This window comes from Macaca nemestrina, chromosome 17, assembly GCF_043159975.1.
Source record: "Macaca nemestrina isolate mMacNem1 chromosome 17, mMacNem.hap1, whole genome shotgun sequence".
Taxonomy (NCBI): Eukaryota; Metazoa; Chordata; class Mammalia; order Primates; family Cercopithecidae; genus Macaca; species Macaca nemestrina.
Genome location: NC_092141.1, coordinates 39,465,728 through 39,488,284, shown reverse-complemented (window position 1 = coordinate 39,488,284; position 22,557 = coordinate 39,465,728). Strand labels below are relative to the sequence as shown.

Here is a 22,557-nt window from a genome sequence, read left to right as displayed (position 1 = left end):
GTCTTAGCTGTATGGAAGCCAGTCCAAGTTAGGTGCTGTGTTTATACCAAATACCAAGAGGTCCAGGGATTTGCTGGGCCCTGTTCCCTGTGGGCCTCAATTCAACAGGATGACACAAGTTTAGAATGAAATTAAAGCATGACTACAATGCCGTTGTTTTTATATTTCTTTTTTTTTTTTTTTTAATTAGAAACGAGGTAGGAGGACACTGAATCAGGTGCTCCTTTGAAAGTGTCTCCCATTCTATAATTCACTGGGTTCCACATACTATGGAATGTTTGAATTTATAACTTTTTAAGAACTGTCTGTATATGTTTAATGTGTATACAATACATTGAGAAAGCCAGAGTTAGTCCAGCCTTTGTAATCACAATAAGATGCTGCAGGGCTCAAATGGTGGGGAAATAACTCGCACTTCGGAATGTTAATTGCACTTGCTTCTCAGCCTGGAGGCTGAAAATGCAGGATCATTGTGCAACACTACACGCCCCATCTTGTCTGACTGGCTCTAGCTTTAGAAATGAAGAAAGAGAAGAAAATCATTTAAGTTTTGCCTAGAGTTAAGGTTACTTTTTTTTTTTTTTTTTTTTAAAGCATTCCTCCTTCCCCTTTCGGATAAAACAACCCATATAGACTGTACAAGATATAGAGATTTAATGCTTTTTCTGTTCTCTTCAAAGATAAAATTTTCAGTAGACTTTTCCACTTGGTGCATCTCCTATGCGTGGCTTGTCACCTTACATCTGACACAAAGGTAATATAACCCAGGACTGCTGAGACATACCCTTTCCTTTGCATTCCACATTCAGAAGATCTCATTGCCACTTCCAGTTACACAAGTATCACAGTCCCACTGTGGGTAAAAAGTCTTCCAGAAATGGGAAGCCCAGATTAGCTAGTCAAGCTGCCCCTCGCAGATGAACTAACAATAATAATGAGTAAGCTTGCCTGTCATCCTCAATAAAGGATCCTCAAAAAAAAAAAAAAAAAAGAAAAAGAAAAGAGAAAAATCTTTATACTATAGTAATAAGGATTATTCTGATAGTTACTGTATTGATTGTTTTTATAATTACTGTATTCTTAGTTGCAGACAACAGAATTCACTCTAGCTAGTTTCAATAGAAAGGGGTTACAGCAGGGTATTAGGTAGTTTACAGGATTTTCACCAGTGCCAGAGAAGCAGGCTAGGATGCCACACAGCCAGAAACAACCCCAGCAGAAATGCCCAGCCATAAACAGGACTGTTCTCACAGAAGCTCCATCACTGCTGCTCAGCAATCAATACCTGTGATGCTAGGGGCTGGACAGTGGGGCTTCTCTCAAAGCTCTTTCACAGTCATGTCTGCAAAAAGATGGGCCCACCTACATGTGCTGCCACTTCACTTAAATGACCTTCATCTTCCTGCAGCACATAGGCATCTGCTGGGCAGAACCTGGGTCATAGGCAGAACTCTAGCTACAAGAGAGTCCAGACACTGTAGGTTTTACAAATGGTCAAAGCAGATGTTGTGTGGACCCATTCGTGGAATCTGCCACAGTGACCGTATGGATTTCAGTCAATTTGTAAGTAATGGTAATCATGAGAGCTATATGAGAATAATAGCTAGCAATTTCCAGTGCTTTCTAGCACTTAATAGCTTTAGAAACATGATCTCATTTAATCCTCAAAGCAGCCCTATGAGGTAGGTACTATTCGTATCCTTGGATTGTAAGTGAAGACATCAAAGGACTAGAGAGGTTAATTCACTCGCCCCACATCTCATGGTGGTAAAGCCAGGATTCAAACTCAGATCTGTCTCAATGAAAGTCTGTACTTTCAGCTAGTATACTGCTAAAGTAATGAGATTACAGGCATGGGCCACTGCACCGGCCAAGATTTCCTTATTAGTCATATTCAGGTTACTAAGGGATAAATAAAAGTATGTATAAAAACCTTGCCCTTGGTCAGGCGCGGTGGCTCATGCCTCTAATCCCAGCACTTTTGGAGGGCGAGGCAGGCAGATCACAAGGTCAGGAGTTCAAGACTAGCTTGACCAATATGGTGAAACCCTGTCTCTACTAAAAATACAAAAATTAGCCACGCATGGTGGTGTGCGCCTGTAGTCTCAGCTACTCTGGAGGCTGAGGCAGGAAAATAGCTTGAACCCAGGAGGCGGAGGTTGCAGTGAGCCAAGATCACACCACTGCACTCCAGCCTGGGCGACAGAGACTCCGTCTCAAAAAGAAAAACAAAAACAGAAACAAAAACAAAAAAACTTTGCCCTTACCTTCAAAATGCATTTATCCTAAAATATACCAAATGAGTGGAAACCTGTTTTGTTTTTGTTTTAAAAAACTTAATTTTCTTTGGCAGCAGAAAGCCTTTTCTGACGAACTAGCAGAATGAGCTAATTAAACTTGAAGCTTTACAGAAAAGAATCCCCACTTGGGTCTTTATTGAGGATGACAGGCAAGCCTACCTGGCAGTGTTCTCTAGAAATTATAATGGGAGAGTTGAAAGGTGAGCCAGAAAGCCAGTCTATGTGTATAAGTACTTGGCTCCGTATGTTGTATATAGTCATTAATGTGCTTACTTATAGGATGGTACCCAGGGGTGTGCTCAATTACAATGAGGAGAATGCCTTGAAAGAAGTAATTAACAAGAGTATTGAGATATCTCTCCAGACAGATTTTGAATTAATGAAAAATTACTGTGTGATGGGTACAGCCCTGGGTGAAGTGTGGTTTTAGTTTTACCAGTGTTCTTGTCTGTTTTCATTGTCATTAGTAGTTTTAAAAATATAACATCAAATTCTTTCTCCTTACAAAGACTGCTCTTTTTTTTGAGACAGGGTCTCACCCTGTCTCCCTGTTTGTAGTGCAATGTTGCAATCTCAGCTCACTGCACCCTCCACCTCCCAGGTTCAAGCGATTCTCCCACCTCAGTCTCCTGAGTAGCTGGAACCACAGGCGTGCACCACCACATCCGGCTAATGTTTTGTATTTTTAGTAGAGACGGGGTTTCACCATGTTGCCCAGGCTGGTCTTGAACTCCTGGCCTCAAGCAATCCACCTGCCTTGGCCTCCCAAAGTGTTGAGATTACAAGTGTCAGTTACGGCACCCAGCCACAGACTGCTCTTACGGTGTGTGTTTTGAGCGATGTGGTCCCACTGGCAACTCTCTTGTCATTTTTATTCAATGCCTAGTTTCCCATGTTCTCCCTTATATCTTTCTGGCAAAATGTAATAACCTGTTCAAAGCAGATCAGAGAACTTCTCACAATGCTAACAGGCAGAACGGTCAAGTGCTTGAGGTACTTATTGTCAGTCTTCCTCAATAAAAGAGCACAGAAAATGCAGGACCTCCAGCTTAGTCTGTCAGTTGGCATATTAGTTTCCTATGGCTGCTATAACAAAATGCCACAAATTTAGTGGCTTAAAACAACACAAATGTATATCTTATAGTTCCAGAGGTCAGAAGTCCAAAATCAGTTTCACTGAGATTTAGCCAAGTGTTTGCAGAAATGACTCATTCTGGAGGCTTCAGAAGAGAATACATGTCCTTGCCTTTTTCAGTTTTGCAGGCTGCCTGCAGTCCTTGCCTCATAGCTCCTGCCTCACATCACTCCAACCTCCTGTTTCCGTGGTCACATCTCCTACTAATCATTCCTACCCTCCTGCCCCCACTTATAAGGACCCTTGTGATTACATTGGATTTCAGTCAATCAGGCCCACCTGGATAATCCAGGCTCGTCTCGTCATCTCAAGATCCTTAATTTAAATCACATTTTCAAAGTCCCTTTGTCGTATAAGGTGATATTCACAGATTCTGGGGATTAGGGATTACTCGGTCTACTACAGGTGTCAGGAAAGCAAGTTCTAGCTTTGTCAGTCAATGAGGACTTTCTTAGAAGGTTACATAGAGAAATGATTAGGAAATCAATAAAACCAACAGGCATTTGAGATACAAGGCAAATACCTGGTTATCTTGCTGTCCTCTCAGCACAGGTGCCTATTGCTGCAGACTCTAGACTTCTACCTTTATTGTGACTGTCTTCACTTCCTCTGACTGATGATTCTAGTATTTCTAGCAGTCAAACTGAGTCAGCCAGAGCCCATCCTGTAGAGGGCGCCCCTTTTCTGCCAGGCTCTTCTACAAGGACATCTCATTGGCTGCTGTTTAACCTACAGATGGCAGCTTTTTCATCAGTTCCTAGTCCTTGGTCCACTCAGCTTTGGCCAGGAAAGCTGGGCCACAAGACACAAAATATGTACAGGAACCACGGGCCTTTGTCTCTGAAAGGCTCTGGGAAGTTGCAACAATTCAGAGACTGTTAGACTCTTCTCCAAAACACTGTCAGTGACCACAGAGTTTGGGCAAAATTTTTTGCTTCCTGATTTTTGAAACTGGGATGCTTGTAGGTGCTTGTTACAAATGGATTTTGGTTAATATTTACAAAATGTATTCCTGAGAAAACAAATTAGAAAGATCCAAAAATAAAGAGTGCTTTGGAAAGCTAAAGGCTTGTCATGACGGCCTGTAGTCTAATCATAGTCTCTAATTACAGGAAAAGATACACATTCAACAAAGGAAGTCTTCTAGGTCAAAGGTCTTTATGGTACTTCAAATTATATAAAGCAACACACTGGAATTCCCAAGCTCTGAGTCATCCATGAAAAAAATAGCTCATATGGCTTTCAGGACACTGAGTTGAATTCAGAAATCATTTTATAAATGTCTACTCTCTTTCATAGAGGAGATTTAGGAAAGGAGAGAAGTAATCTGGAGTGTAGCAGAGAATTAAACTGAATTTTCTTTAATGGAGTCATAGAGCCTGTTACACTGTGCATTCTTGGATTGTGTCAGATAATCATAGGTTCAGCCACTGGATTAGTCATATCATGAATTTCACAATCACCATATAATTGACACAGACCTTTAAACAGTCCTTTCTCCTGGAAGCCAGTTTATTGCTGGAATTAAATGAACTGTCCCTCTCTGCAGAAAATGGAACCAACTTTTCACTTGGTTCACCTTGGCAGTAATTAGGAGCTTTCTAGGAGTCAGCACTCTTCCTTGCCAAGCTGTCCAACTGGAAACAAGCAGATTATCCTTAAGAATGCAAAGGCTCAGCTGGGCGCAGTGGCTCACGCCTGTAATCCTAGCACTTTGGGAGGTCGAGGTGGCTGGATCACGAGGTCAGGAGATCGAGACCATCCTGGCCAACATGGTGAAACCCCGTCTCTACTAAAGTACAAAAAAAAAAAAAGAAAGAAAGAAAGAAAAAAAAGCCAGGTATGATGGTGCGTGCCTGTAGTCCCAGTTACTCGGGAGGCTAAGGCAGGAGAATCACTTGAAGCCAGGAGGCGGAGGTTGCAGTGAGCCGAGATTGTGCCATTGCACTTCAGCCAGGCAACAGGGTAAGACTCCATCTCAAAAAAAAAAAAAAAAAAAGAATGCAAAGGTTCTCTCTCCAAGTGGGAGACCAGAGCAAAGGTACAGGAGAAAATATTTAATGTTCAGCCTGTGAAGAAAAGTAATTAACTGATTGTACTATGTGTATTTCCACTTCATAAACACCAACAAGTAATTAAGCCATTATCCAGCTCAGGCACATCTAACTCTAGGTTGGACTCTGGGGCCGGAAGGACTGTTCAAATCCCAGTTTAGTCACTTACTGACAGTGTGATTTTTGGCAGATGGGACTGACAGGGGTGCATGTTCCATGGGAATGTTGTGACAATTAAAAGCAGATGAAATTCACATGGCAAATTATGTGAGTGGGAACCCTCACTAAGCCTTACCTACTTTTTGTTATTCACTGTTCACTCTCACCATTCCAAATCTCTAAGCCCTATCCAGAGTCATGTCATACTCAGAAGCCGCCTCAAACCACCAGGCTACCCCTCTCTTCTTTGAAACTCAGTTTTGGAATCTTTTTTGGACTTATTTGGGCTTTCCAACCCTGCAGTAACACTTTCTAACACCTAAACTAAGTCTGGAGTTTGGCTTTTGATGATATCTTCTCCTCCCCTATGTTCTAAGCAACTTTCTTTTATTCAAGATTTTCCTTCATTCTTTCCCGCCAGTTTTTCATCCCTGGTCTTCTCTTTCCCTAATTTTCTCTCTCCAAGGCCAGAGATTGAGGAGGAAATTCCCACCAAGTTTAGAAAATATGAAATGTGTTCAGGCTGGGGGAAGGAGAAAGGGAAGAAATCATACCTTTATGATTCCTTTATTTCCCCCCCCCCCCACACACGTAAGTTCAGCCCCTGGTAAATAATTCCCTTCCCTTTCCTGGTCTGCAGTTTCTCAACCTTCTTGGAATCCCCTTTGAAAATATAAATATTTCCTTCCACACCTCACCCCAATTTTATTCAAAACTTCAAAATAAATGTGACATGACTGAAAACATATTAAAACAATGGTCGTCTTAGAATATGCCTATCCAGACTACACAGGCACCCTGAGAAATGTGAAATCTCTCCCGTGGCCCCCACTCCACTCCCAGGCAGTTGGCAATCACCGCCTGGGTTTAATGATCTTCAACAGAATGTGCTCTAAGTTGGTGAGTTTCCTGGCCAGAGCTGGCTCTTTGGGTGTAAGCTTCCAAAACTGGTGACCATTTCTATCTAATTCTGTTTGTGTTTCATCCAGAATAGTACCTTGTCATATAAGCACTTAAGTCTGATTCTTTTTTTTTTTTTTAAGTTTTTTTTTTTTTTTTTGAGACGGAGTCTCGCTGTGTCTCCCAGGCTGGAGTGCAGTGGCCGGATCTCGGCTCACTGCAAGCTCCGCCTCCCGGGTTCACGCCATTCTCCCGCCTCAGCCTCCCAAGTAGCTGAGACTACAGGCGCCCGCCACCACGCCCGGCTAGTTTTTTGTATTTTTAGTAGAGACGGGGTTTCACCATGTTAGCCAGGATAGTCTCGATCTCCTGACCTCGTGATCCACCCGCCTCGGCCTCCCAAAGTGCTGGGATTACAGGCTTGAGCCACCGCGCCCGGCCAAGTCTGATTCTTGATACAGATTTCTTGGCAAATATTGGGCATGGTTAAGAGAACTTGTTCTGGAGTCACACCATGCACAGGACAGCTACCTTTCATGGCCTCTGTGGCAACCACGTTAGGACCAGGTTGACACAGTTCTGGCCATTTGACAGGCGTAGATGTGATGTATGTCACTTATAAACCTGTTTCCAAAATGTTCCACACTATCTTCCACACTGTCTTCCTTCACTAGGTGGGCAATCACATAGAAAAGATCTAGGAGAGAACTTCAAGAAGGCTCTGGGGGGTTATGGAGCTACAAGGTAGAGCCTGGATCCCTGAGTCACAGCTAGAAGGAGATTGCCTGAAAGGGCGGCCCAACTCACATTCACTGTGAGGTGAGGGAGAAATGAATCCTTGTTGCGTTAAGCCACAGAGATTTGGGGATTGTTTGCTATAGTAGCTAGTGTTAATTAACCTAACACATTTTAAAAGTTCTTAGAACATAATAAGGGCTAAGAAAAAGTTAGTTTTTACTAGCTTATTATTTGTTCCATCCACTGATACGTATTGGGTATTACTGCATATGTTTCCCACAACACCTTAGAAGGTGGGTGCCCAGGCCTTGCTCTCTCTCACCAGAGGGCCTTTATCTACGTTTTCTCTGGCTTACCTGTTCCATCCTCCCCTCTCCGCATAGTCAAACACTACTCATCATTAAGATCAAAGCTCAGGTGTGCTCCTACTCATCAAAACCCTCCCTAACTCCCTAGACTAGATCAGTGTTCCCTATTACGAGATCTCATAAATCCCTAAATGTCTCCTGCAGGGTACTTAAGACAGTTTGTCATTACATGACTGTAATTCTTTTTTTTTTTTTTTTTTTTTTGACACAGAGTCTTGCTCTGTTGCCAGGCTGGAGTGCAGTGGCACAATCTCGGCTCACTGCAACCTCTGCCTCTTGGGTTCCAGCGATCCTCCTGCCTCAGCCTCCTAAGTAGCTGGGATTACAGGCATGCGTCACCACGCCCAGCTAATTTTTGTATTTTTATTAGTAGAGACGAGGTTTCACCATGTTGGCCAGGATGATCTCGATCTCCTGACCTCGTGATCTGCCCACCTAGGCCTCCCAAAATGCTGGGATTACAGGAGTGAGCCACCACGCCCGGCTGACTATGTAATTATTTGGTAAACATCTCCCTTTCTAGACATAGAGTAAGCACCAACATAGCAGGGGCCATCCTAGGTGATTCACTGTGATATTCCCTGTGCCTAGCCTGATGCCAAACACACAAGATGTGCTCAAAAAGTATTTAGGGGTATCTGGGCAGGATAGGTCTCACAGGCTTTCTGCTTCTTGGTGAGGTCAACTGTCAGTGTTGGATCTGGTCTTTATCTTTGCAAGTTTAGAAACTTAATTTTTCATGGAAGGCCAGCACCTGGAACAGGATTCCCAATAACTACACTTAGAGGATATCTGCTTCCTGACTGTGAGGTCCCTGAGAAAGTAAATTAGTGAGTATTCAGAAGCCCATTTGATGACAAAAGAAAGTGCTTGGCTTTGAGAGGAATTTGCTTCTTTTAGGCTGGAAAATTAACCTTGTTTTCTTTTTTTTTTTTTGAGACGGAGTCTGGCTCTGTGGCCCAGGCTAGAGTGCAGTGGCCAGATCTCGGCTTACTGCAAGCTCCGCCTCCCGGGTTTACACCATTCTCCTGCCTCAGCCTCCTGAGTAGCTGGGACTACAGGCGCCCACCACCTCGCCCGGCTAGTTTTTTGTATTTTTTTTAGTAGAGACGAGGTTTCACCATGTTAGCCAGGGTGGTCTCGATCTCCTGACCTCGTGATCCGCCGGTCTCGGCCTCCCAAAGTGCTGGGATTACAGGCTTGAGCCACCGCACCTGGCCAACCTTGTTTTCTTTTAGCGCATATTTCTTCTAGTTAAAGCTTTCTTTTCACCATTAGAGACCATTGAAATAATCCTTAGTAAGGTCATGGCATATAAGAGGAGCTCAATAAGTATCTGAATACATATCTGTGGGTCTTATTTGTTGAATGCCTGACACATGGCCTTATGCGTTGGCTCTCCATTTCTAGACCCCAAGTAGTGATTGCCTTTTGTTACAGTATCACTTGTCCTTGAATCTCTACCATGGAAGTTTGAAAAGAACTAGTGACTATGAGCCAGACCTACAAGATTATAAATCCTTGAAGTTAAGAATCATCATCAAGGCTGGGCGCAGTGGCTCACGCCTGTAATTCCAGCACTTTGGGAGGCCGAGGCAGGTGGATCATTTGAGGTCAGGAGTTCAAGACGATTTAGTAACTCCATTTTACAGATAAGGAAATGAAACCCAGCAATGATAAAAGACCAGGTGAAAGGTCACCCAGCTAGTAAGTGGCAGAGGCAAGATTTGAACTGAAGCCTGTCTCACACAGAGCCTGTATTCTCATGTGCTGTGTGTAGTGCATTCCAGACTGCATTCATCTGGGTATCCCTACAGCACCTGAAAAATCAGCATTATATTATGCCTTCCAAACATGTCTATATAGTCAATTGTTGGTTGCAAGCAGCAGAAAACCACTCTGATTATTGTAAGCAGAAAAGAGACTACGAGGCCACTTTGAATTAAATAGTTTCAAGTTTTTATGAGGCCTCAAAATATGTAGGAAGCAACAAACAGATTATAAGAAGGTGAAGAAAGAAGATAGGGATAGGGTGTACAGTATGGGGACTATGATTGATAATAATGTACTGTCTATTTGAAATTTGCCATCACACACACACACATACAGAGAGAGAGAGAGGTAATTATATGGGCCAAAAACCAATAGAGACAGGGGCCCAAGGAGCAGAATACAAGATAATCATCTTTGAGCAGGAACAAACCTACCAGCATGCCTTGGTCAGATCCTTCCAATGCACATGGATTTTTTTGTTTGTTTGTTTTTTGAGACGGAGTCTTGCCCTGTCACCCAGGCTGGAGTGCAGTGGTGCGACCTCGGCTCACTGTAGCCTCTGCCTCCCGGGTTCCAGCGATTCTCCTGCCTCAGTCTCCTGGGTAGCTGGGATTACAGGCGCATGCCACCACGCCCAGTTAATTTTTGTATTTTTAGTAGAGACAGGGTTTCACCATGTTACCCAGGTTGGTCTTGAACTCCTGACCTCAGGTGATCCACCAGCCTTGGCCTCCCAAACTGCTGGGATTACAGGTGTGAGCCACTGCACTCAGCCAATGCACATGGATTCCAACTTTCCATTCATCTTTGCCTCACATCACACATTTATTCACAATGTAAAGTCTAGGGTGGGAGCATCTGATTGGCCAAGCCTCTCATTTGCCTCTGTGCTAACTAAAAGCATGCTGGGGAAGAGGTTAGTCTCTAGACCTTCCTACTTCCCTAGAGGGAGGCGTAGCTTGCTGTGACTGACACAGTGGGAATATCCCCCAAATAGAGGGAGGGCATGGATGCTAGGCTGCCACAAACACTGACAAATGTCCATCACAACAGAGGTGCATTAACTCAGGCCTACAACCATCCCTGAATCGCAATTTATGTCACGTTTTAGTCCCCTTGCTGATACTAGAGAAACCCCAGAAGCACGATTCCAAGTCATCCTTTAGCACAGTTTATGCAAATGATTGATTTTCATTTTCATTTTTATTTTAGAAGGTGGCATTTTCTGACCCACCTTGGAGATGTGCCCTCTGAGGAGCCTGCAACCTCCTGCACCTGATGAAAGTGGCCCACTCACGAAAACGCCCAGGCCCCCAGTTGGGGAGAACCATCTCCACCTGAGGAGGGTCCAGATCCAGTGAGAAGAATTGCTTTTTGATTATTTTTAGACAAACTGTCTTCAAATAGTGCAGCACAGGCACTTCCTGCCTCGATGGAATTTCAGCACACCTGGACTTCCTGCTGCTCACCCGCGTCATCTGTGTTTACCTTCTGCCTAAATCATGTGAAGGCCAAATGGGTAACGTGAGTGCAGCTGGGCCAGCTGTGGTGGGGGCAGCAACGGCTCCATGTTTTGAGGCCAGATGGAGGCTGCCGTGGTCTAGCGGGTGGACAGGAGCCAGTGGCTGCTGGAGGCCTCCCTGTGTGGAGTGCGTGGAGCTGCAAGTAGAAGCAGGGCCAACTTGGGGCGCCACTGGATGAAGCACACCACCCCATCCAAGAGCCTGCTCCTAATGTCCTCAATGAGCTCTCTTTGTTTCTGTTTCTTCTATATGTATACATATCAAATGTGTGTGTATTTGTGTGTGTGTGTGTGTATGAAACAGAAGGAAACAAAGATTTCTTTGCTCTTTTATCAAAGATATTCACTTGTCAGGGACACTAGAGCAGTGACTCTCAATCCAGGCTGCATATAAACATCAGCTGGGAAATTTTTATAAATTAAAGCAACTATAAAATAGTTGCAGAGAGCCATGGAGACCTGTAGTGTGGGTGTCTTACAGGCATTTTCAGGTTTTTATGAGGCCTCAAAATATTTTATATATATTTTATATTTTATATAGTTTGAGGCCTCATAAAAGCCTGAAAATGCCTGTAAGACACCTAGACTATACGGGTCTCCATGGCTCTCTGCAAAATATGACCAAGCTCAAAAAGACAAGCAAGGTCAGAAGACGCCACAGATTTGGCAACAACCCATGATCCTTGGGTTCATCTCTACTCAGAGTGGCTCCTTAAAGTGACACTGGCACTTTTCTGACACGCTTTCCTGCAGGTTCTTGAGCACATTCTAATGGAACCTCTCTCGCAGAATTATGCACATGACAGTGTCATTGCGAAATTCTTTTTAGCACATCCACCACAGGTATAATGAAATACAGGCTACGTACTGATAGAAAGGAAGGACCAAATGAAATAAGTCTCTTCATATGCACTTGTGTGTCTCTTTGCATCTGTGGTTTTCAGCCTTTGGTGTGCATCAGAATCTCCTGCAGGACTTGTTAAACACAGATTTCTGGGCTGCACCCTCAGAGTTTCAGATTCAGTAGGTCTGAGATGAGGCTCCTGGAGTTGCAGCAAGTACTCAGGTCATGCTACTGCGTCACCTGAGGCCCATTTGTGACAGTCTCTCTGTTCTGTGTAATAAAAAAGATCACATTTTCCTTTTCTCTGTGTCTGATGTGAGGCTGGCCTGTCTTACATTGGACACCTCTGGGGAAATATCAGGAAAAAGACGGACAAAGCAGAAGTGCCTGAAATGATATTCATTAATTGGGGTTCTGAGTAGCTAAACTGAAACTTGATTGTGCCCTTACCCCCAGCTCCTCCTGGGCCTGGAGCAAGGACAGGCTACATCTGAGGCAGCAGGCATTGGAAGGAGTAGGATTGGGTTAGGGTTAGTTTTAGGGCAAATGAGGTACCTCCATCCTTACCACCCAGCTATGTAGTAATGAATTAGCCTCTTCTAGATGGTCTGCAGTCTATTACATTGTTATAAAAGTTTGGCTTATATAAGTGTTTCTAAAAATGTTTTATCATAAAAAGTGTTAAACACCTGGAAACTTAGAATAGTGCAGTGAATACCTATCTGTACCCAGGAACAAAATTCAATTATTAAAATTTTACCTATTCGTTTCCTTTTCAGACAGAGTCACACTGTCACCCAGGCTGAACTGCAGTGGCACAATCTCGGCTCACTGCAACCTCTGCCTCCTAGGTTCAAGCAATTCTCATGCCTCAAGCCTTCTGAGTAGCTGCGATTACAGGTGTGCGCCATCATGCTGGGCTAATTTTTGTATTTTTTTTTTTTTAGTAGAAACAGGGTTTCTCCATGTTGGCCAGGCTGGTCTCGAACTCTTGGCCTCAAGTGACCCACCCACCTCAGCCTCCCAAAGTGCTGGGATTACAGGCGGGAGCCACCACCCCCGACCAATTTGTTTCGTTTACATATCATCTATATGTTTTGCTGACATCATCTCCAAAAAAGCAAGGACATGTTCTACACAATCACAATGTCATTATCACCTAAACGTTAACAGTATTCCCCAATATTGTCATATACCATTTCTTCCTTTTATCCCCAAAATGTCTTTTATGGATATTGTTTCTTTGAGTCACACATAGAACTTAAGCAATGTCAGGGCTAGGATGAGATGAGTTAAAAGGGCCCCAGAAAACTCAGTAATCAAGAGTAATAATATTGTAATGCAACATTTCAAAAAGTCAGATGAGCTACCTATGCCTGTAAGCCAACTGTGTGTTTTTGCAGGAAAAGTTTTACAGGGCTGGGATTAGCATGAGATGAATGAGTCAGGGTTGTACAAATGTAGGCTCTTTAAACTTCTGATATTTTGTTCACCGTGGGTTTTTATATTAATTTTGATTTTTTAAAATATTGCATTAAAATTTTATTGCTCTTGATCAATGAGTTTTTGGGCATTCCCTTAAACTTTGCACTTAAAACAAGTGCCTCACTCACCTCACCTTAGTAGTGCCAGCCTGACTCTTAATGCTCTGTTCATCTCCACTTCATTCACAACTTTGACTTTTTAGATTCTTTTAGTGTCTATAGAGCACACAGCCAGCCAGGCAAAATGCTCTGCAAATTAAATTAGAACCTCTGATCTAAGAAGGAAATGTTCTGATATCAAACATGACCACATAATGTACAGAAGAAGCAACAAACGACACAGAACAAGAACAGGGAAAGAAGACAGGGACATTTCCCTCGTCCATGCCTAGCTCAGGATCTTACTGATCCCCAGCTGAGGAAAAACTGGAAATGAAGAACAGAAAAAAGCCTGCCCGTGTCTCCTCTTAGCTCCTACTTCCTCATTTTTCTGCTCCCTTCATGGCCAAACTTCTCAAAAGAGTACAACTTAGACTTGTTTCCAGAGACCACACCAGTTGTCTTCCGGTCTGCCCCAGGCTCTGAGCTTGCAGACTTCTCTCCTCATGGTGTCACAAAACTTCTTCGTCGATCTCCTGTATTCCCCCGAAAATGGAACCTAAAGGCTTAACAAGATTCAAGTTAAACATTTTGGGGATGATTACCTTAGATGTGACGTGGTGTGCCTCGTGTTGCATCACCTGAATAGGTATGTGGTGTGTGATTGTCCTGGATTTGTATAGTTTTAATTCCATCAGTTCTGAGTCTATGTGGCTTGGATTCTGAGAAGGAATATTCTATTGACTGCACTATCAAGGCAAAGGGAACTGAAGACTCAGATGAGAACATCATCATACTGTGGAATTTCTAATAGGTAAGAATATTTTGTTTTGTTTTGTTTGTTTTTGTTTCTGAGACGGAGTCTCACTCTGTTGCCAGGCTGGAGTGCAGTGGCGCGATCTTTGCTCACTGCAACCTCCACCTCCCGCGTTCAAGTGATTCCCCTGCCTCAGCCTCCCAAGTAGCTGGGACTACAGGTGCAGCCACCATGCTCAGCTAATTTTTGTATTTTTAGTAGAGACGGGGTTTCACTATGTTGGCTAGGATGGTCTCGATCTCTTGACCTCATGGTTCGCCCACCCCTGCCTCCCAAAGTGTTGGGATTACAGGCGTGAGCCACTGCGCCCGGCCGGTAAGAACATTTCTTATTCATTTTATGGAACAATGTGGATGTCTTGCACAAAAGTAGTTTACGTGTTGAAAACCCTCATGAATTGAATATCATTTATAAAAGTTATTTATTAAAATGTTTATAATGTAGTTTCCTTATTAAAATAAACTTTTTATTTTGAAACAATTTTAGATTTACAGAAAAGTTGCAATGATAGTAAAGAGTCCCATATACTCACTCAGTTGTGAAGCTGGAGTGCCGTAGCCTGATCATGGCTCATTGCAACCTTGAACTCCTGGGCTCAAGCCATGCTCCTACCTCAGCCTAGTGAGTAGCTGGGACTATTGGCATGCACCACAGGCCCAGCCAATTTTTAAACATTCCTGTAGAGATGAGATCTCACTGTGTTACCCTGGCTGTTCTCAAACTCCTGGCCTCAAGCAATCCTCCTGCCTTGGCCTCCCAAAATGCTAGATGCTAGGATTACAGGCATGAGCCCACACTCAGCCCCATATACTTTTTTTTTTTTCTTTTTCTTTTCTTTTCTTTTTTTTTTTTTTTTTTTTGAGGAGGAGTCTCACTTTGTTGCCCAGGCTGGAGTGCAATGGTGCAATCTCTGCTCACTGCAACTTCTGCCTCCTGGGTTCAAGTGATTCTCCTGCCTCAGCTTCCTGAGTGGCTGGGATTACAGGCAGGTACCACCACACCCAGCTAATTTTTGTATTTTAGTAGAGATGGGGTTTTACCATGTTCCCCAGGCTGGTCTTGAACTCCTGACCTCAAGCAGTCCATCCACCTTGGCCTCCCAAAGTGCTGGGATTACAGGCATGAGCCACCACGCCCAGCCTTTTTTTTTTTTTTTTCTGAGACAGAGTCTTGCTGTATTCCCCAGGCTGGAGTCAGGTGGCACAATCTCTACTTACTGCAACTTCTGCCTTCCAGGTTCGAGTGATCCTCCTGCCTCAGCCTCTGAGTAGCTGGGATTACAGGCATGTACCACCATGCCCAGCTAATTTTTGTATTTTTAGTAGAAACGGGGTTTCACCATGTTGGCCAGGCTGGTCTTGAACTGATCTCAAATGATCTGCCCACCTCGGCCTCCCAAAGTGCTGGGATTACAGGTGTTAGTCACCATGCCCGGCCCCCAGATACGTTGAACCCAGTTTGCCCTAATGTTAAAAATCTTATATAGCTATGACACATTTATCAAAATTAAGACATTAACACTGGTACAATAATATTAACTAAACTATAGATCATATTCTTTTCCAGCATACCACATATCATTTAGTAATTTTCTCTCTTTCTTAAGGTTGTTGTGATTTTTCAAATTGTGGTAAAATATACGTAACATAAAATTTACCATATTAACTGTTTTTAAATGTATGGTTCAGTGGCATTAAGTACACTCACATTGTTGTGTAACCATCACCACCATCCATCTCCAGAACGTTTTTATCGTTCCAAACTGAAACTCTGAACCATTAGACAAGTTTCTTTTTAAGTATTAATTTTCAAACCTCCAGTACATTAAATTGAAATAATTTAGTCTGGGCCTGGCTTGGTGGCTCATGCCTGTAATTCCAGCACTTTGGGAGGCTGAGATGGGTGGATACTTGAGGCCAGGAGTTCGAGACTAGCCTGGCCAACATAGTGAAGCCCCATCACTACTAAAAATGCAAAATTTAGGTGGGTGTGGTGGCACATGCCTCTAATCCCAGCTACTTGAGAGGCTGAGGCAGGAGAATCACTTGAACCCAGGAGGCAGAGGTTGCTGTGAGCTGAGATCATGCCACTACACTCCAGCCCAGGCAACAGAGCAAGACTCTGTCTCAAAAAAAAAAAAAAAAAATAGAGAGAGACTCTGCCATGTACATGCTCTCAGGCACTTGAGGAACCACATAAGCTGTTTCCTGTCCTTTTCCAGGTACCTTTTGAGAGCGGACTTTAGGATAGAAGCATAGGGGCTGTGGCACCAGAAGGATGCTGGTGAGAATCGTGGCTGCTTATTGCACACGTAACCTAGGTAAGTTACTTGGCATCCCTGCACCTCAGTTTCCTCATTGGCAAAATGAAAGATGATGTCTCATAAAGCTGTGAGAGTGGAAGAGATCACATCTGCTGAGAACCTGGAGTGTTGTAGGCATTCACCCTGGTTGTGCCCATTTTTCTCAGACCGTTCTTTGCTACTGAAACTAGTTCTGCAAAGAAGTTGGGGTGGCTTAGATATTGAACTGACTTGTTTGGCAGGTTATGTTTGGTGCCTATACATGAGAAGCTGATTGGCCATTCATAGGACACTGAGCAGTTTGGAGACTCAGGACTTCCTGCATCCTATGTCCTTGAATGTTTGCATGGTCAACAGTTCAAAAATACGCACATCCTGCTGAGAGCTCCATAGCTCTGTAAGAAGAAAGGATTGGGTCTCTATACCAAATGCAAAGCCTGGCCTGGAGCGGTGGCTTATGCCTGTGATCCCAGCACTTTGGGAGGCCAAGGCAGGAGGGTTGCTTAAAGCCAGGAGTTAGAGACTAGCCTGGGCAACATAGTGAGACCCCCCATTTCTACAAAAAAAAAAAAATTAAAAATTAGCTGAGTGTGGTGGTACATACCTGTAGTCCCAGTTACTCTGGAGGCTGAAGTGGGAGAATGGCTTGAGCCTGGGAGGTCAAGGTTGCAGTGAGCTGTCATTGCACCACTACCCTCTAGCCTGGGTGACAGAGCAAGACCCTGTCTCAAAAGCAAAACAAACACAAAGAAACAACAACAACAAAATAAACAAATGCAAAGCCCCAGGAGCTCTTCCAAGACACTATCGGTCATTTCCATAAACAATCACTGGAGGTGCAGAGGAGCTGAGCATCTTCAAGGAGTTCATTAGCCTCTGACATGGCTTTATGGGGCCAGTTCCCTGAATAGAGGTTGTTTTTTCATATTTCTGTAAAGTAGGCCCCTTCTGCCTGGATACCCTTCTCATCCATAATGGCTCATTGAGTGCAGGGCCATCATTGGAACTGTGCAGTGAACAACCTGCACGACTGTAAATAGCAGCCTTGGGTAAGAGAATGGACTCCACAGTCAGGAAAAGCTGCATCTATATCTCACTTCTGCTATTTATTCTTAGTAAAGATGTAAGCAAGTTGACTTTATTTATTTATTTATTATTACTATTTTTTTGAGACAGTGTCTCACTCTGTCACCCAGGCTGGAGTGCAGTGATGCAGTCTCAGCTTAGTGCAACCTCTTCCTCCTGGGTTCAAGTGACTCTCCTTTTTCAGACTCCTGAGTATCTGGGACTACAGGCATGTGCCACCATGCCCGGCTAATTTTTGTATTTTTAGTAGAGATGGGGTTTCACCTTTTTTTTTTTTTTTTTTTTTTTTTGAGACAGAGTCTTGCTCTGTCACCCAGGCTGGAGTGCAGTGGCGCGATCTCAGCTCACTGTAAGCTCCGCCTCCCGGGTTCACGCCATTCCCCTGCCTCAGCCTCCAGAGTAGCTGGGACTACAGGCACCCGCCACCACACCCGGTTAATTTTTTTGTATTTTTAGTAGAGACAGGGTTTCACCGCGTTAGCTAGGATGGTCTCGATCTTCTGACCTCGTGATCCTCCCGCCTCAGCCTCCCAAAGTGCTGGGACTATAGGCGTGAGCCACCGCACCTGGCTGGGGTTTCACCATGTTGGTCAGGATGGTCTTGAACTCCTGACCTCAAGCAATACACCTGCCTTGGCCTCCCAAAGTGCTGGGATTACAAATCTGAGTCACCATACCCAGCCTATTTATTTGTTTATTTGAGACAGGGTCTTGCTCTGTCACCCAGACTAGAGTAAAATGGCATGATCACAGCTCACTGGAGCCTCAACCTCCCGGGCTCAAGTCACCCTCCCACCTCAACCTCCCAAGTAGCTAGGACCATAAGGGCATGCTACCATATCCAGCTTTTTTTTTTTTTTGTAGAGACAGGGGACTCACTATGTTGCCCAAGCTGGCCTCGAACTCCTCAACTCAAGTAATCCTCCTGCCTCAGCTTCCCAAGTCCTGGGATTATAGGTGTGAGCAACCACACCCCACCAAGGTGACCTTGCTAAATCTCACTTTCTTCATTTGTGAAATTGGAATAATTACAGTAGTGACCTCTTAGAGTTGTGAGGATTAAAATAAAACAATTATATATAGGGAGATTTTAGCACAGTGCTTGGCACATAGAAGACGCGTAATAAAAGCTGTAATAACTATTATTCTTTCTGGCAAGCTGTTACTCTATTTTAAAGCCTTTTCCAATTGCTCCCAAAGCTGGGTCAAATGCCTCTTCTATGTGCTCCCATTCCCCGCTAGCGCTGCCTCCAGTACTGCTGGGTTCCTTCCAGAAGTGTGACCTCTTGACAGCAGGGATTGTGTCTTTTATACTAGGGTCACCAGTACCAATAACAATGCTGGGAACATAGTAGGAACCCAATAAATGCTAGTTGAAGGAATGAATGCATGAATAAATGTGTATATGTTGTCTTTGATGGGACCAAAGGGAAACTTGCTCTTATTTTCTGTTAGAAGCCGGTAATGGGAGAAAGAGGCAGAGAAATGGGAATGGAGAGTATGGACTAGATATTTGGCAAAGGCAAGTCACTCTTTCCTGTGGTCATTTTTTGGGTAGAAAGAAAACTGAGTGAAACCTTGTACTAAGCTGGGTCTGAGAAGATAAACAAGCCAAGAGTTCTACCTAGACAATGGCCTGATTCTCCCTGATGGGGGGAAGGTGGGAGGCGTGGGGAGCCAGACAAATATCCCCTTCCAATTTCCTTCCGTCTGTGCTCAGCTCCTGCAAAGCATCACAGCCCACCTCCCTCACCCCTGCTAAAGCCTTTCCTTCATAGATGGTGTCTTCAAATCCAAGCCAGGCTCTTATCCGGTGAGATCTTTGAAGGCTGGAAGGAGCTGCAATGAGTCTGAATCACTCCTAACCACAATGGCCTTAGAATGATAGACGGTTTCTGTTTCCAGGGCGTGTTCTAAAGTGGGTTTTTTGGTGGCTCAATTTGCTTCCACATGGCCCCTGCCAACCAGGAGCTGAGATGAGCAGTTTGCATAGATCAAATTATTGAACTTCAAAACATGCATGAACAATTGTGAAAACAAAACAACAGCAGAAGTACAAAGTATGAAGAGATGTGGTTTCCCAGGAGCACATGTGAAAAATGACTTTGCAGTCTAGACGCCTGCGGGCCCAGCATGAGTCAGCTGAAAGATGTGGAGGCCAAAAAACCTCAGACAGGTCTGGACCAAGCGGAGCTTCCAGAAAAAGAAAGGTGACGGCCAACTCCACTCTACACTGGCCGGACCACCCTGGAGGAGGGCTGGCTCCCTCTAGATGCCATCATGTGGCAGGAAAGGGTGTGTTCTGAGTGGAGTTACCAAGATTGGGAGGGGGTGGGGGAGGACTCAAAAGTTGGACAAGAGGAGAGGAGATGTGTGTCCTTCGGAAGAAAGGGGTTAGTGTCGGCGTGGTCTTCTGCCTATAGCTTCTGCTTGTTAGTCCTTCCCCTCCTTTCATCCTGGAGAACTCCCATTCATCCCTTAGGCCTCAGCGCCTGCCACCTCTTCTGAGAAGCCTTCCTTTACCTCTGTAAGCAGAACCAGCCACAGCTGCATTTGGACCTCCTCCCCCCGCACTGGGAGTCAGGTCCCTTCATTACAGCACCCCTCGTGGAAGAATGTTTTGAGTGTGTGACTAGGCAGGGACCTCGTCCTACTTATCTTTGCATGCCTACTGCCTGGCACAGTGATCATTCTTCAGCAAATGTCTGATGAATTAAATTGTTGGCATGAAAACCGGTACCAAACATTTTGACCATGAGGAAGAGAGATTGTATTTTTTCTAGGTGGACCAAAAAGATGGAACTGGAAGAGAGGGTGGCGATTACAAGAAAGTGGATTTCAGCTCAAAATCAGGAAGTACTTTATAATAGTAATTACCACAATTTTATCGTGTGTTTTAGTCACCTATTGCTGCATAATAAATTGCTCCAAAATGTAGAGGCCTAAAACAACAATAAGTGTTTATGATCTCACACACTGTATGTGGGTTAGGAATTCAGGAGCAGCTTAGAAGAGTGGTTCTGGCTTAGGATCTGTCATGAGTTTGTAGTCAAGATACTAACTGGGGCTGTAGTCATCTGAAGGCTTAATTGGGGCTGGAGGATTGGCTGCAAGATGGCTGGATTGGCTGGGCATGGTGGCTTATCCCTGTAATCCTAGCAATTTGGGACACTGAGGTGGGAGGATCACTTGAGCCCAGGAGTTTGAGACCAGCTTGGACAACATAGGGAGATCCTGTCTCTACAAAAAATACAAAAATCAACTGGGTGTGGTGGCATATCCTGTAGTACCAGCTACTCAGGAGGCTGAGGTGGAAGGATCACTTGAGCCTGGGAGATCAAGGCTGCAGTGAGCCATGTGAGCCATGATTGTGCTTCTGTACTCCAGCCTGGGTGACAGAGTGAGCTGAGCCTCTCAAAAAAAAAAAAAAAAAAAAAAAAAAAAAAGGCTCAATCACATGGCTGTTGGCAGGAGGCCTCCATTGCTTCCCTGTGGTCCTCTCCATAGAACATCTGAATGACCTCATAACATGGTGACTGGCTTCTCTCAGGGTGAGTGGTCCAAGAAAGAACAAATTGGGGACAACAATGTCTTCTGTGACCTAGCCTCAGAAGTCATACTGTCACTTCCACAATAATCCATGTGGGAAGAGACCACACAGAGGCATGACTAGCAGGTGGTGGGAATCACTGTGGTCATCCTGGAGATTGGCTGCCAGATTGAGTATCAGTTGTGGACCCGACATCCTGCTGCATGCTTAACACTGGTTCTCTCATGTCATCTTCACAGCCACCTCAGGGGGTTGGTGTTTCTGTTATCCCCATTTTATAGATAAGGAGACCAAATCTCAGAGGTGTTAATTAACTTGTCCACAGTCACACAGCTGGAAAGTCTTTGAGCTTTGGTTTGAACCTAATAACCTGACGTCATTACACTTTCTGCTATATTATATACATTCAGCTGTCTCTTGTGTATTCACTTGTCAGGGACACTGGAGCAGTGATTCTCAATCCTGGCCGCACATAAACATCAGCTGGGAAGCTTTTATAAATTATGATTCCTGAGGCTGAACTCCAGGGTCCTGATCTAATTGGTTTGGAGTTTGATTCTCTCACGCAGCCGGGATTGAGAGCCTTTTTTTTTTTTTTGAGACAGAGTCTTGCTCTGTCACCCAGGCTGGAGTGCAGTGGCATCATCTCCAGTCACTGCAAGCTCTGCCTCCCGGGTTCATGCCATTCTCCTGCCTCAGCTTCCCGGGTCGCTGGGACTACAGGCACCCGCCACCACGCCCCACTAATTCTTTTGTATTTTTAGTAGAGACGGGGTTTCACCACGTTAGCCAGGCTGGTATTGATCTCCTGACCTCGTGATCCGCCCGCCTCGGCCTCCCAAAGTGCTGGGATTACAAGCGTGAGCCACCGCACCGGGCCGAGAATCACTTTTATAGAGAAACTGTCAGTACCGACCGGGGGTCAGGTCGCACCCTCCCTGAGGTCCCCTCCAAATATTTCATGTTATCCCCTAGATAAAATGGAACATATTTTTATTACTCTAGTAGGTAGGAAGTTGAATATAATGTGTAGATGAATTCTTTATTTTTTTAGACGGAGTTTGCTCTTGTTGCCCAGGCTGGAGTGCAATGGCCCGATCTCAGCTCACCGCGAGCTCTACCTCTCGGGTTCAAGCGATTCTCCTGCCTCAGCCTCCTGAGTAGCTGAGAATACAGGCATGTGCCACCACACATGGATAATTTTGCATTTTTAGTAGAGACGGGGTTTCTCCATGTCAGGCTGTCTCAAATTCCCAAACTCAGGTGATCTGCCCACCTCGGCCTCCCAAAGTAGATAATTTTTTTTTTTTTTTTTTTTTGAGACGGAGTCTTACTTTGTGGCTCAGGCTGAAGTGCAGTGGCACGATCTCAGCTCACTGCAGCCCCGCCCCCTGGGTTCAAGCGATTCTTCTGCCTCACCCTCCCA

The 22,557-nt window shown here is 44.4% G+C and overlaps 2 long non-coding RNA genes across 3 annotated transcripts in view; both read left to right on the top strand.

The window, feature by feature from the left end:
• LOC105485205 (uncharacterized) overlaps positions 1 to 12,759 on the top strand; it is a 36,715-nt gene extending 23,956 nt beyond the window's left edge. For both annotated transcript variants that reach the window (XR_011615589.1, XR_003018824.2), the window contains 3 exons: positions 681 to 754; positions 10,640 to 10,784; positions 12,573 to 12,759. This is a non-coding gene — a long non-coding RNA (uncharacterized lncRNA). The remainder of the gene's footprint in view (positions 1 to 680; positions 755 to 10,639; positions 10,785 to 12,572) is intronic.
• A 55-nt stretch (positions 12,760 to 12,814) lies between these two features.
• Positions 12,815 to 20,943, top strand: LOC105485211 (uncharacterized). Its single transcript, XR_011615588.1, has 3 exons — positions 12,815 to 14,190; positions 16,415 to 16,513; positions 18,446 to 20,943. It is a non-coding gene; the product is annotated as an uncharacterized lncRNA (long non-coding RNA).
• The last annotated feature ends 1,614 nt before the right edge of the window (positions 20,944 to 22,557 follow it).